This window comes from Lathamus discolor, unplaced genomic scaffold, assembly GCF_037157495.1.
Source record: "Lathamus discolor isolate bLatDis1 unplaced genomic scaffold, bLatDis1.hap1 Scaffold_63, whole genome shotgun sequence".
In the NCBI taxonomy this organism is placed as follows: domain Eukaryota; kingdom Metazoa; phylum Chordata; class Aves; order Psittaciformes; family Psittacidae; genus Lathamus; species Lathamus discolor.
The window spans coordinates 77,122-89,796 of record NW_027069381.1 but is presented as its reverse complement, the minus strand read 5'-3'; the positions used below and the strand labels follow the sequence as shown (position 1 = coordinate 89,796).

The window sequence follows — 12,675 nt, the reverse complement described above, 5'->3', positions numbered from 1 at the left end:
TTGTGGCTCTGGCCCTGTATCCCATAGGAAAAAAAGGACAAGGTGGTTTTGGGTATGTTTTTGGGGTGTTTTGTGTCTGTTTTGCATCAGTTTTGGGGCTCTGACCCTGTATCCCACAGGAGAAGCAGGACAAGGTGTTTTGGGGGTGGCTTTGGGCTGTTTTGGTGCGTTTTTCACCTGTGACCCTGTATCCCATGGAAGAAGCAGGACAAAGGAATTTTGGGGTGGTTTTGGGCTGTTTCGGGGCTTGTTTTGGGCTTTTTTGGTGCTCTGACCCTGTGTGCCATAGGAGAAGCGGGACAAGGTCATTTTGTGCTGGTTTGGGGTGCTTTTCGGGTGGTTTTGGGCTCTGACACTGTATCCCATAGGAGAAGTAGGAGACGGTGGTTATGGGGTGTTTTGGGGTTGGTTTTGGCTGGGTTTGGGGTGTTTTGGGGCTCTGACCTGTATCCCATGGGAGAAGCAGGACAAGGTGGTTTTGGGGTGGTTTTGTTGGGTTTAGGGGTGTTTTTGGGCTCTCACTATGTATCCCACAAGAGAAGCAAGAAAAGTTCATTTTGTGATGGTTTTGGTGTGTTTTGGGGCTGGTTTTTGTTATTTGGGGTTGTTTTGGGGCTCTGACTTTGTATCTCACTGAAGAAGCCGACAAGGTGGTTTTGGTGTGTTTTGGGGCTCTTTTGGGGTTCTTACCCTGTATCCATTAGGAGAAGCAGACCAAGGTGGTTTTGGGGTGTTTTAGGGTGTTTTGGGCTGTTTTGGGGCTCTGGCTATGTATCCATTAGGAGAAGCAGGACAAGGTGGTTTTGGGATGTTTTGGGGCTGTTTTGAGCTGGTTTTGGGCTCTGACCCTGTATCCATAGCAGAAGTAGGGCAAGATGGTTTTGGTATGGTTTTGGGTGGTTTGGAAGTGATTTCAGTCTGTTTCGATATCCTGTCCCTGTATCCTATAGGAGAACCAGGACAAGCTGGTTTTGGGGTGGTTTTGGGGTGTTTTGGAGCTGTTTTGGGGTTCTGACCCTGTATGCCATAGAGAAGCAAGACAAGGTGGGTTTGGGGTGATTTTAGGTGGTTTTGGGGGGTTTTGTAGCCCTAATCCTGTACCCCATAGGAGAAGCAGGACGAGTTGGTTTTGGGGTAGTTTTCATTGGTTTTGGGGCACTGACCCTGTATCCCATAGGAGAAGCAGTATAAGGTGGTATTATGATGGTTTTGGGGTATTTTGGTTGTGTTTTGATGGTGTTTTTGGGCTCGGACCCTGAATCCCATAGCAGAAGCTGGACATGGTGGTTTTGGGGTGTTTTGGGGTGTTTTGTGGGTGGTTCGGGGGCTGTTTTGGGGCAGTTTTGGAACTCTGACCCTGTATCCCATAGGAGAAGCAGGACAAGGTGGTTTTGGGGTGTTTTGGGGTTGATTTCGTGGGTTTGGGGCACTCTTCCGTGGTGTTTTGGAGCTGTTTTGATTAACTTACCTGTATCCCATAGGAGAAGCAGGACAGGGTGACTTTGCAGTGTTTTGGGGCTATTTTGGGGCTGTTTTGGGGTTGTTTTGGGGCTCTAACCCTATGTCCAATAGGAGAAGCAGGACAACGTGGGTTTGAGGTAGTTTTGGAGTGGTTTTGTTTTTTTTGAGGATGGATTGATGCTCTTTTGGTCTGTTTTGGGGCTCTGACCCTGTATCCCATAGGAGAAGCAGGATAATGTGGTTCTCCAGGCAGAAGTGGCCAACCTGCCTCACAAGAACCAGCGCCTGCAGCAGGAATCGCACTCACCCTCGCGCCAGCTCCGCTGCATCACCCGCACCTTCTCCAGCACCGTGGACAAGGAGGAGCTGTGACCCGCCTCCCAGGACAATGGCATTCCATAGGGAACAGTGTGATTTCATAGGGAACGCTGCCATTCCACAGGGATTGCTGGGATTCCATAGGGAGACACCGTGGTTCCATAAGGGACACTGAGGGTCTCATGTCTTCTCCGGCACTCTGGACAAGGAGGAGCTGTGACCCCCTTCCATGACAATGGCATTCCATAGGGAACAATGTGGTTCCATAGGGAATGCTGGGATTCCACAGAGAAATGCTGCAGTTCCATAAGGGACACTGAGGATCTCGCATCTTCTCCAGTGCCATGCACAAGGAGGAGCTGTGACCCCCATTGGAATGCTGGGATTCGATAGTGAGAGACATTGGTATTCCATAGGGAGACGCTGCAGTTCCATAAGGGACCCTGAGGATCTTGCGTCCTCTCCGGCACCGTGGACAAGCAGGAGCTGCGACCACCGCTGGGATGCTGGCATTCCATAGGGAACTCTGCCATTCCATAGGGAACACTGGAATTCCACAGGGAGACACTGCGGTTCCATAAGGGACACTAAAGATCTTGTGTCTTCTCTGCCACCGTGGACAAAGAGGAGCTGTGACCCTCATTGGAATGCCTGGATTCCATAGGGAACGCTGTGACTCCATAGGGAATGCTGGGATTCCATATGGGGACACTGCGGTTCCACTGTGGGACACTGAAGATCTTGGATCTTCCCCGGTCCTGTGAACAAACAGGAGCTGTGACACACACCCCACATCCCCCCATGGGACACTGGGGACCCCCCTTGGACCCTGGGATTCCATAGGGAGCACTGTGATTCCATAGAGAGACACTGGGATTCCATAAAAGACACTTGGCATCTTCAGTGCCTCGAGTGGGTGGAGCCACAGGAGATGCCTCGTGGGACTCATATAGGCGATGCTGTGTCCTCCTATGGACCACCATATGGGGCTGAGAGGGTCTATATAGGACCAATGGTATCCATATGGGGTTAGGAGCATCCTTATGGGGTTAGGAGCATCCTTATGGAGTCAGGAGCATCCATACAGGATATGGGGTTTCCATATGGGACCACCAGCATCCATCTAGGGCTCAGGACCTCTATATGGGGCTGAAGAGCTCTTTATGGGCCTACAAGCAGCATCCATATAAAACATAGGACCATATAGGACCATAGCATCCATATCGGACCAAGGGCCTCCGTATGGGACCACAAGCATCCATATGGGATTGAGGGCCTCTATATGAGGCTAGGAGCATCCATATGGGTCTAGGAGCATCCGTATGGGGCTAGGAGCATCCATATACAACATGGGACCTCCATATGAGACCACAAGCATCTGTCTAGGGCTTAGGGATGAGGGCCTCCATATGTAGCTATGGGCCTCTATATGAGACTGAGGACCTCCATATAGGACCCAGGGCCTCCATATGGGACTATGAGCTTCCACATGCAACATGGGGCCCCCAGACTGGACCACGAGCATCTATATTGGGCTAACGGCTTCAATATGGGGCCATGAGCTTCCATATGGGGCCATGGGCTTCCATATATGACCAGGAGCCTCTGTATGGGACCAAATGCAACTCTATGGGACCATATGTGCACCCATATGGCACTGAGGACTTTCCCTATAGGGCAGAGGGCATCCGTATGGGGCTGAGAGCATCTCTATGGGGCCAGGAGCCTCCCTGTGGGGCTGAAGACCAGCCCTTATGGGGCCACAAACCTCCACAGGGGACTGAGAATATCCATCTCTATGGGGCTGAGGGCTTCAGACCTTCCCTATAGGGCTCAAGCCTTTCCTATGGGGCTGAGACTTTCCTATGGGGCTGAGCCTTCCTTACGGGGTTCAGGCTTTCCCTATGGGGCTGAGCCTTCTTACAGGTTCAGGATTTCACAATGGGGCTGAGCTTTTCCTGTGGGGCTGAGCCTTCCCTATAGGGCTGAGCCTTCCCTATGGGGTTCAAGCTTTCCCTATGGGGCTGAGGCCTTCCTATGGGGCTGAGGCTTCCCTATAGGGCTCTCCCCCACACCCCCATACATCCCCTTTGCCCCCTGATATCCCTGGGGGGGGGGGGGCGGAATGGGACAATACCATTCAAGGCAATAACAGGGTGCAGGAGCCGCCCCCCGCCCCTCATTTAGGGGGCAAATCCTGAATAATAAAAATTAATACTATGCTAACTAATAATTAGACTCTTCCAGCACTTTCTCCCCCCTCGCTAAATATTTTCCTAGTGGAAACCAATGGGTTTAACCCGCTCTTGCCTCCCCCACCCCCACCCCCCCTTTATAAGTCACTATATTTATATAAATGGTGCCATTCCAACCCCAAATCGTGCCTTTATCTACCCATTCTCTCCACGGCTGGGGGAGGGGCCTCCATGTGATCCCCGCATTGCCCCCCCACAAAATCATTCCCCCCCCAAATTGTGTATATTATTTTATACATCCCCATGCTCTTATTTAATGCCCTCCCCTCCCGTTTTGATGCTGATGGGAATAAAGCTGCTGCCCACCCCCACCTCCCCATTGTCCTTTGTTCCACAAGGGAGGGGTAAAAAAGGGTGGTCGCGACCAGTTTGAGTGTCTGGGGAGGCGGGTCCAAGCCATTTTTGGGTGCTGGAATCCCATTTTGGGGGGGTGTCCCCTATTTTGAGGCATCGGGTACCAAATTTTGGGTACTGGGGGGAGTGACCCCTCTGTTTCATGCCCGATGAGCCCGCCCACAGGAGTGGGGGGTGGCAAATCTGGATGGTGCGGGCTCTGATTGGCTGTGCCTGCTTGGGAGGCGTGGCTTTATCCAGTGGGTAGTACCAAGTGAAGGAGCAAGGGGGACTGCACAGGGGTACCCGGGTGCGCTCAATGGAATCGAGGCGGGGGATTGCGATGCTGATGCGTGACTTTTGGCGTTATAATGGACCAAATTCCTTTGGAAGCACCGTTTCCTTCCACAGTGGCACCCCCTTTGCTGACCCATGGAAGCAGGGAAGCTCGGAAGGAATCACTGCATCTTCATTGCGGGATAACAGGGAATCAGGGTTGGTGGCCGTACTGCCCGGATGCTATTGATGGAGATGGAGAGCAGGGAACGGGGCGGTGGAGGCGCTGCCCTTCGGTCTCCGGAGCTCCTTGGTCCGGGTTTGTCTCCGCCATCCTTTTCCCTAAGGAAAACTGCACCATTCCCAGCAGCAGAGCGCCTGCAGACGGCATCCCAGGCTCTGCCGCTCCGGTGCACTCCTAAGGATGAGCACGGTCTGTGCCGCCAGGGAACGGAGGCCGGGATCACCCTCATCCAGCAGCGGTTCCAGGGCTGTGATCCAAAGAGACCGGGATGAGCTCCCCCATAGCTTCCAGCATCAGCCCAGCCCCTGCTCCCTCCTCACCTCTGCAGATCTACCCCAGCTTCCTTGGGCTTTTCCCTCTTAGGGGCTGTACAGCCAGTCCTGGGCACAGGGATCCATTGGGATCCATCAGCATCCATCAGGGATGCAGCAGAGGGGACTGGGATGGGGACAGCAGGGACTCACCAATGAACGTGACGGCTGCCTCTTGCAGGGGGACCTGACCATCCTGCAGGTACTGCAGGCTCTGGTACAGGTATCCCTGAGTCCTCTTCCTGCTCCGCTCCACCTGCAGGGGGAATGGGAGAATGCCCCCATTGGCTGGAGCACTCCCAGCGCTCCCTTTCCCATCCCAATGTGTGATGGGCAGAGCGGTCCAAGGGGTTCCAGTGGGAACAGGGATGGATGCAAGGCCCATACCAAGCACTCCGCAACCCTCCACATCTGCCTTCTCTCCAATAGGTGCTGGAGCTCTTCCCATCCCAGGAGCATCGCCGCAGCAAGGAGAGCTTCTTGGGAAGCCTGCACAGAATGGGATGGGAGACGGCACCTTGGGGATGATCCCACCCTCAGGAATGTGGGATATGGGGCGGGTCCATACCTCGGCCACGCTGCGGCTTTGGTCGCTCATGCAGAAGAAGAGCAGGAGCAGCAGATCCCAGGTTTTGCTCCGCATCCTCCTCCTGTCACAGCCAAGCACCAGCTCCAGGAGGAACCGGAGCAGGCGGACGGAGATCTCCTGGATCCGGCTGCATCCCTGGAGGCAAGGAGGAAAAGGGAGTATGTGGGTTAGATCCTGATGGGATGCGAAGCCTGGAGCCATCCCCATGTGAGCTCCAAATCACTGCAGGGGGCCCACGCAGCTCTTACTCCATCAAAGAGGGGTCGGAGGTCTCGCACCAGCCCCACGGCAATGGGGCTGGCCTCTGCCCTTGGTAGGTGACCCATCACATTCCATAGGATCATCAGGGCCTTTATCCTGAGCTCCTCATCGGCATCCCGGAGCCTGCCCATGATGTGGGGCAGGAGCTGCTGCAGTTTCCTTGTCTGCAGGAAGAGATTGGGGCTCCTTGTGGGGAAGCCTTGACCTAAGGCTGTGGTCACCAAGGTCATGGCCAAGAGGCATCCCTGTGGCCATGTCCTGCCCCATGGTCAAGAGGGTTCCCCATGCCCTTGCCTTGCCCCTTGGCCAAGAGGGCTCCCCATGACCCATGGCCAAGAAGCCCCCCCATGACCGTGCGCTGCCCCATGCCCGTGTCCTGCCCCATGTCCAAGAGGGCTGTCCATGGCCATGTCCTGCCCCATGCCCATGTTCTGCCCCATGCCTATGTCCTACCCCATGCCCATGCCCCACTCACCAAGTCAGGATTCTCTGACAGCTCCAGGAGGCTTTCCAGCAGCACAAACACTGTCAACAGGGTCTGGGGGTCCTCAGCGCCCTCAGCACCACCAGCACCGGAGGCCATGGTCTAAGGCAAACACAGGCATTGAGACTTTTGGGACTCACAACCAAGGTGCGGATGGAAGTGTCCCGGGTGTCCTGGAGCATCCTCAGCAGCTCCCGTAGGGCCTCCAACGTCTTGGATATGGTAAGGACCATCTTCCACATCTCTATGTCAGTGCTGGAAGGCAGGGCGCTGAGTCAGCGTGGTCCATGCATCCCCATGGGATGCCCTATAGGGGTGAGTGGTGGTGCTCCCCATGGGGTCAGATGCAGAGACCCGCTCCTCAGGGATGTCAGAGCATCATGGAAAGGGCTTAAGATCAGCCAATTAATACTCCAATGCCACACATTGAGATGGAGGGACCCACTCCTTAGGGATGTCACAGCATCCTGGGAAGGGCCTTGAGATCATCCAGTTCCAGCCCCAATGCCATGGGGTGGGATGCAGGGACCCGCTCCTCAGCATCATAGAAAGGGCCTTAAGATCATCCATTGCCGTGGGTCCTTGGGCCTGGTGGCCATAGGGACCAAGCCTTCAAGGCTGGTACCTGTCTCTCAAGGGCGCGTTGAGGACCATGCTGATCGTCAATGCCCTCGGGTGCTTGATGGCCATCAGGACGAGGAGCGCGTCCATCCTTCGCCGCATCGCTTCCCTGCTGCTATTCCGCAGGCATTCATGGATGCTCCTCACGATGCTCGGCATCTGGAAGCGGGAGCACAGGCGAGGATGGTGCTGGGACCATGTTCCCCATCTGTCTCTGCTGCTTTGGGTACCTAAGACCCCTCCTAGGTTTGGGATGGAGGAGGAAGGACTGAAGGGGATGGGAACGCAGCCATGGGGCACCCACCTCCGCCAGCCAGAAGTCGAGGTCGCTCATGACCAGCTCCAGGATGTCCTCTGCCACCCTCCTGTCGAAGATGCTCGAGTCCTTCATGGCCTCGATGACCACGCAGACGATGTCCGTCCTCTCCCGTGGATAAAGGGAGCCTGCAAACCTCTATGGGAGGAAGGCTGGGAGCATGGGAGCTGCGTTGTCCCTGCTTGGGGAAGCATCCCACCATAGGGTTCAGCAATGGGGGGAGCTCCATTACCATGGTGAGGTCTCGGGGGCTGGTTTCTTCATCCCATCTGAGCTCTTCCACTTCATGCTCATGCATGAGGCATCTCCCGTGGCTCTATCCGCTCCAGGCACTGGACATGCCAAGTGTCCCTTATTTAATCCCACTGTCCCCCTACGGAATCACAGCGCTCCCTATGGAATCCTAGTCTCCAAGGGGGGTCCCCAGCATCCTATGGGGGGGTGTCACAGCTCCTCTTTGTCCACAGTACCGGAGAAGAACCAAGATCCTCAGTGTCCCTTATGGAAATGCAGCCTCCCTGTATGGAATCCCACCATTCCCAATGGAATCACGGTGTTCCCTATGGAATCCCGGCATTCCAATGAGGGTCACAGCTCCTCTTTTTACAAGGTACCAGGTCCTTAGCGTCCCTTATGGAACCAAAGCGTCTCTCTGTGGAATCCCAATGTCTCTCCCTATGGAATCCCAGCATTCCAAAGGGGATCACAGCTCCTCCTTGTGCATGGCGGTGGAGAAGATGTGAGATCCTCAGTGTCCCTTATGGAACCGCAGCATCTCCCTATGAAATCCCAGCATTCCCTATGGAATTGTGGCGTTCCCTATGGAATTATGGTGCTCCCTATGGAATCATGCTGTTCCCCATGGAATGCCATTGTCGTGGGGGGGGTGGTCGTCGGTCACAGGTCCTCCTTGTCCACAGTGCGGGAGAAGATGTGAGATCCCCAGTGTCCCTTCTGGAACCGCATCATCTCTGTGCTAAACACATAAGTGTATTGGCTTTCGCAAGTCATAGGTGTGGTTATGTGGCTATAACTGTACGAGTTCACAATAACAGAAACAAAGCTCGCTAAAGACACAAGATCAGACAACAAGTTAAAAAGGGCCAGAACTCTTGAGCAAAACAGAGTTGCATAGCGAAAGGATTTGTAAAGGTAAAAGAAAGAAGGTGGGGGTCTCCATATAAGAAAAGCTAGTGCCTGGACAACATAAAGTACTTTTTAGCTTAACGCAGGTTGTAGAAAGAGAATAATGTTTGTGTTGTAAGTCTGTGGAATGTAGTGGCCCCACTAAACATGAGTTAATTGTTTCACATCAGTCTTCTAAAGTGTCTTTAGTTTTAAAGAACAGTGTTTGTGTTGTAAGCCTGTGGTGAGATAACAGGATTTAGCGGCCCCACTAAACATGAATGAGTTATTTCACACCATCCTTCTACTTACCCGTTAGTTTAGAGACAGAGCCTCCCGAATATCTGCTAGCTTGGGATACTCGTTGGTCACACTGTTCTAAATCTTTGCCAGCTAGCAGAAGAATTACAGATATGGCTGGTTTCAGCTAGTTGTGTGATTACTGGGGCATCCAACTGTGCCAAAGGTGAAAAGTACACCGCGAGGAAGACTGCTTACTTCATCTTGAAGACCCCTACTCACAAGAGGAAGACTGCTTACTTCATCCTCAAGAGCCCTGCCCACAATCACTACAGAGCAGTAAAGCTCCTGGAGCTAGGTATAATATTCCCCGCCTATACGCGGGAATTATGAATACGTATGTGGCTAATGCAATAGTGAAAGTATATAAACCTGTAGCAAATACTGGTCACTTGCGCCTGTGGCTACGGTCACGCGCCCAGCGCTGTTGCATTTGCTTTATTGACTTTGTCCCTCAATAAACCCTTGTTACCTCATTTAGAGGAGTGAGCTCGTATTTCACAGGGCAATGCGCCCGGGAGCCCCTGTGCTCCCCCAGCAACAGGGCCAGGACAGGAGCTGTTGCTGGGCCTCCCCTGCCCTTGGCAAGCACTGCCCCAGCCCCAGCCCCACTTGGGAGCTGCGCTTCCTCAGCCAAAGAATGCTGCTTCCAGCTGCGTGCCCATACAAAGAGCCCAGCTCCAAGAGTGCGAACGTCCAGCCCCTGCTGCCACAGCCAAGGGGCCAGGACAGGGTCAGTGCTGAAACCCAGCCGGGAACTCAGCACCAGCAGCCGCTCGCTCAGCGCCCGGCTGGGATGGGGACGAGAATGGGAACAGTGCGAAACCCACGGGTGGAGATGAGGGCAAATCAGGAACTGAATCACAGATCGGGAACCCAGAGGTGCTTTGGGTGCTCTGGGGATGTTTTTGGGTGTCCATCAGGTTTTGTAGGGTGCTGAGGTGTTTCTGGGTGTTATGGGGGTGTTTTCGAGTTATGTTATGGGGGTGTTTTGGCTGTTCCAAACTCCTACTAACCTGCCCTGAACACTGCCGGGGATGGGGCAGCCACAGCTTCTCTGGGCACCCTGTGCCAGTGCCCCCCCACCCTCACAGGGAAGAATTCCTTCCTAATGTCTGATCTAAATCTCCCCTCTGTCAGGTTAAAGCCGTTCCCCCTTGCCCTGTCTCTGCACACCCTTGCAAAAAGCCCCGCTCCAGATTTCTTGTAGGCCCTGCTTAGATATGGGCAGATTGCTAAGATGTCTCCCTGGAGCCTTCTCTTCTCCAGGCTGATCACCCCCAGCTCCCTCAGCCTGTCTTCACTGGAGACGTGCTCCAGCACTTAGAGCATATTTGTGACTCTTCATAAGCCCATCATTGTGGGATCATGGAACAACAGAGGTTGGAAGGGACCTCACAAGGTCTCGAGTCCAACCCATCAGGAGCAGGGTCAGAACACGTGGTTCAGGGCTTGACACAGTCTGAGTTGGAAAACCCCAAAGCCGGAGACTGCACAGCCTCTCTGGGTGACCTGATGCAGCACTTGCCTGAGCCAATGGGAGCAACGCTTCCTTCTGTCCTGGCTGAGCCTCTCCCCTGTCACTATTCCCCATTGCCTTTTGTCCTCCCACCAGGCACAATCCTGAGGAGCCCGGCTCTGTGTTCTCCATGTCCTCCTTGCCGGCACAGGCAGCCACTCCCCGACAGCCTTCCCTTCCCAAGATCCCAGGTCCCCATTAGCATTCCCTTCTCCAGCCTGGACAAGCCCAGCTCCCCCAGCCGCTCCCTACAGGCACCGTGCTCCAGTCCCTCCCTGCCTGTCCTGAGGGCCCGTTGCTAAACCCACTCCTGCTTGCCGGTAGTGTTCCTGAACTGGGGATCTGAAACCTGGATGGAGTATCCCAGAGCATCCCTCCCCTTGTTCTCCTGCCGTGCTCCTGGTCACAGAGCCCGCGATGCTGCTGTCCTCCCTTGCTGCCAGGGCACACGCTGCCTCCTGGCCAGCTCCTGCCCACCCAGACCGTTCCCACGGGCTGCTCCCAGCCAGGCAGCCCCAGCCTGTGCCATTGCAGGGGAGTCCCCTGCAGGGACCCCTGTGTCCCCTGCTCTCCTGCCCAGGACACCCTGAGAGGTCTGCAGCCCCCCCCGCCATCCCATCTCCCCACACCAGCACAACAGCCCCGGCCCTTGCGCTCCCCAAGAGCTCTTCCTGCTCCAGGCACAGAGCAGCCATCCCAGAGCTGGAGCAGCCAGAAGGCCCATTTCATTCCCCTTCATTCCTGCCATGTGAGGACGTATCAAGAGAAGAAGTTTCTTCAGGATCATTTATTTCCCTTAAATAAAGTGAGAGACCACCACTGACACAAAGTGTGTGGCTCACACAACACGAGTGGCTACTTAAGCAGGAACAGATGGAAACTGACATTTCTATGAAGACAACATCACCACAAATTGAATCAGGAAAACAAATGTAAAGCAGCAAAGACAGACTTGGCCTCTCATGAACTACACTGGGAGCCCTTTGCAGAGGACAGCAGGCAGTGTGTGGCTGCTGAAACACGTCCAGTCACCAGCTTCCTCACAGCATCCTTGAGCGCATGGTTCCTCAGGCTGTAGATGAGGGGGTTCAATACAGGAGGCACCATTGAGTACACCACCAGATCCAGGGAAGGGGAGGAGATGGAAGGGGACTTCAGGTAGGCAAACGTGCCAGTGCTGACAAACAGGGAGACCACAGCGAGGTGAGGGAGGCACGTGGAAAAGGCTTTGTGGCGTCCCTGCTCAGAGGGGATCCTCAGAACAGCCCTGAAGATCTGCACATAGGACACCACAATGAACACAAAACAGCCAAGTGCCAAACAGGCACTTAGCACTAGGAGCCCAACCTCCCTGAGGTAGGAATGTGAGCAGGAGAGCTTGAGGATCTGGGGGATTTCACAGAAGAACTGCTCCACAGCATTGCCTCGGCAGAGGGGTAGTGAAAATGTATTGGCTGTGTGCAAAAGAGCATTGAGAAACCCAGTGCCCCAGGCAGCTGCTGCCATGTGCACACAAGCTCTGCTGCCCAGCAGGGTCCCATAGTGCAGGGGCTTGCAGATGGCCACGTAGCGGTCATAGGACATGGCAGTAAGGAGAAAATACTCTGCTGAAACGAATAAGAGAAAGAAAAAGACCTGTGCAGCACAACCTGTGTAGGAGATGGCCCTGGTGTTCCAGAGGGAATTGGCCATGGATTTGGGGACAGTGGTGGAGATGCAGCCCAGGTCCAGCAGGGAGAGGTTGAGGAGGAAGAAGTACATGGGGGTGTGAGGTGCTGGTCGCAGGCTGTGCTGGTGATGATGAGGCCGTTGCCCAGGAGCGCAGCCAGGGAAATGCCCAGGAAGAGCCAGAAGTGCCAGAGCTGCAGCTCCCACCTGGCTGCGAATGGCAGGAGGAGGAACTGGGTGATGGAGCTGCCGTTGGACATCTGCTGCTTCTGGGCATGGAACCTGCTCCATGGAAAAGGAGAGGGAGAAATTATGGCAAACTTCAGAGCAAATCCACTGCATTCCTCATAGAAATCCGCCCAATTGAAATGCATTTCCTTTCTCTGGTTTGTGCTGGCTGGGAGTTATGTGAGGAGCAGGACCTCTGCCCATGTGCTGCCATGGAGTCAGCTTTGCTCCGAAACAGTGCTTTGTCCAGCTCTGATGTTCACAAGGGATGTCAGATAAATCCAACTTGATTGTAAAGTTCACTACTTGTACTCATGACTTGGATGAGTCTGGGCTGCACAAGAGAGGCTCGGCATGGCCTTCAGA

At 54.4% G+C, this 12,675-nt stretch overlaps 1 pseudogene; it reads right to left on the bottom strand.

Moving 5' to 3' along the window:
• Positions 1-11,373: 11,373 nt before the first annotated feature.
• LOC136006738 (olfactory receptor 14A16-like) lies at positions 11,374-12,341 on the bottom strand (annotated as a pseudogene).
• Positions 12,342-12,675: the final 334 nt, after the last annotated feature.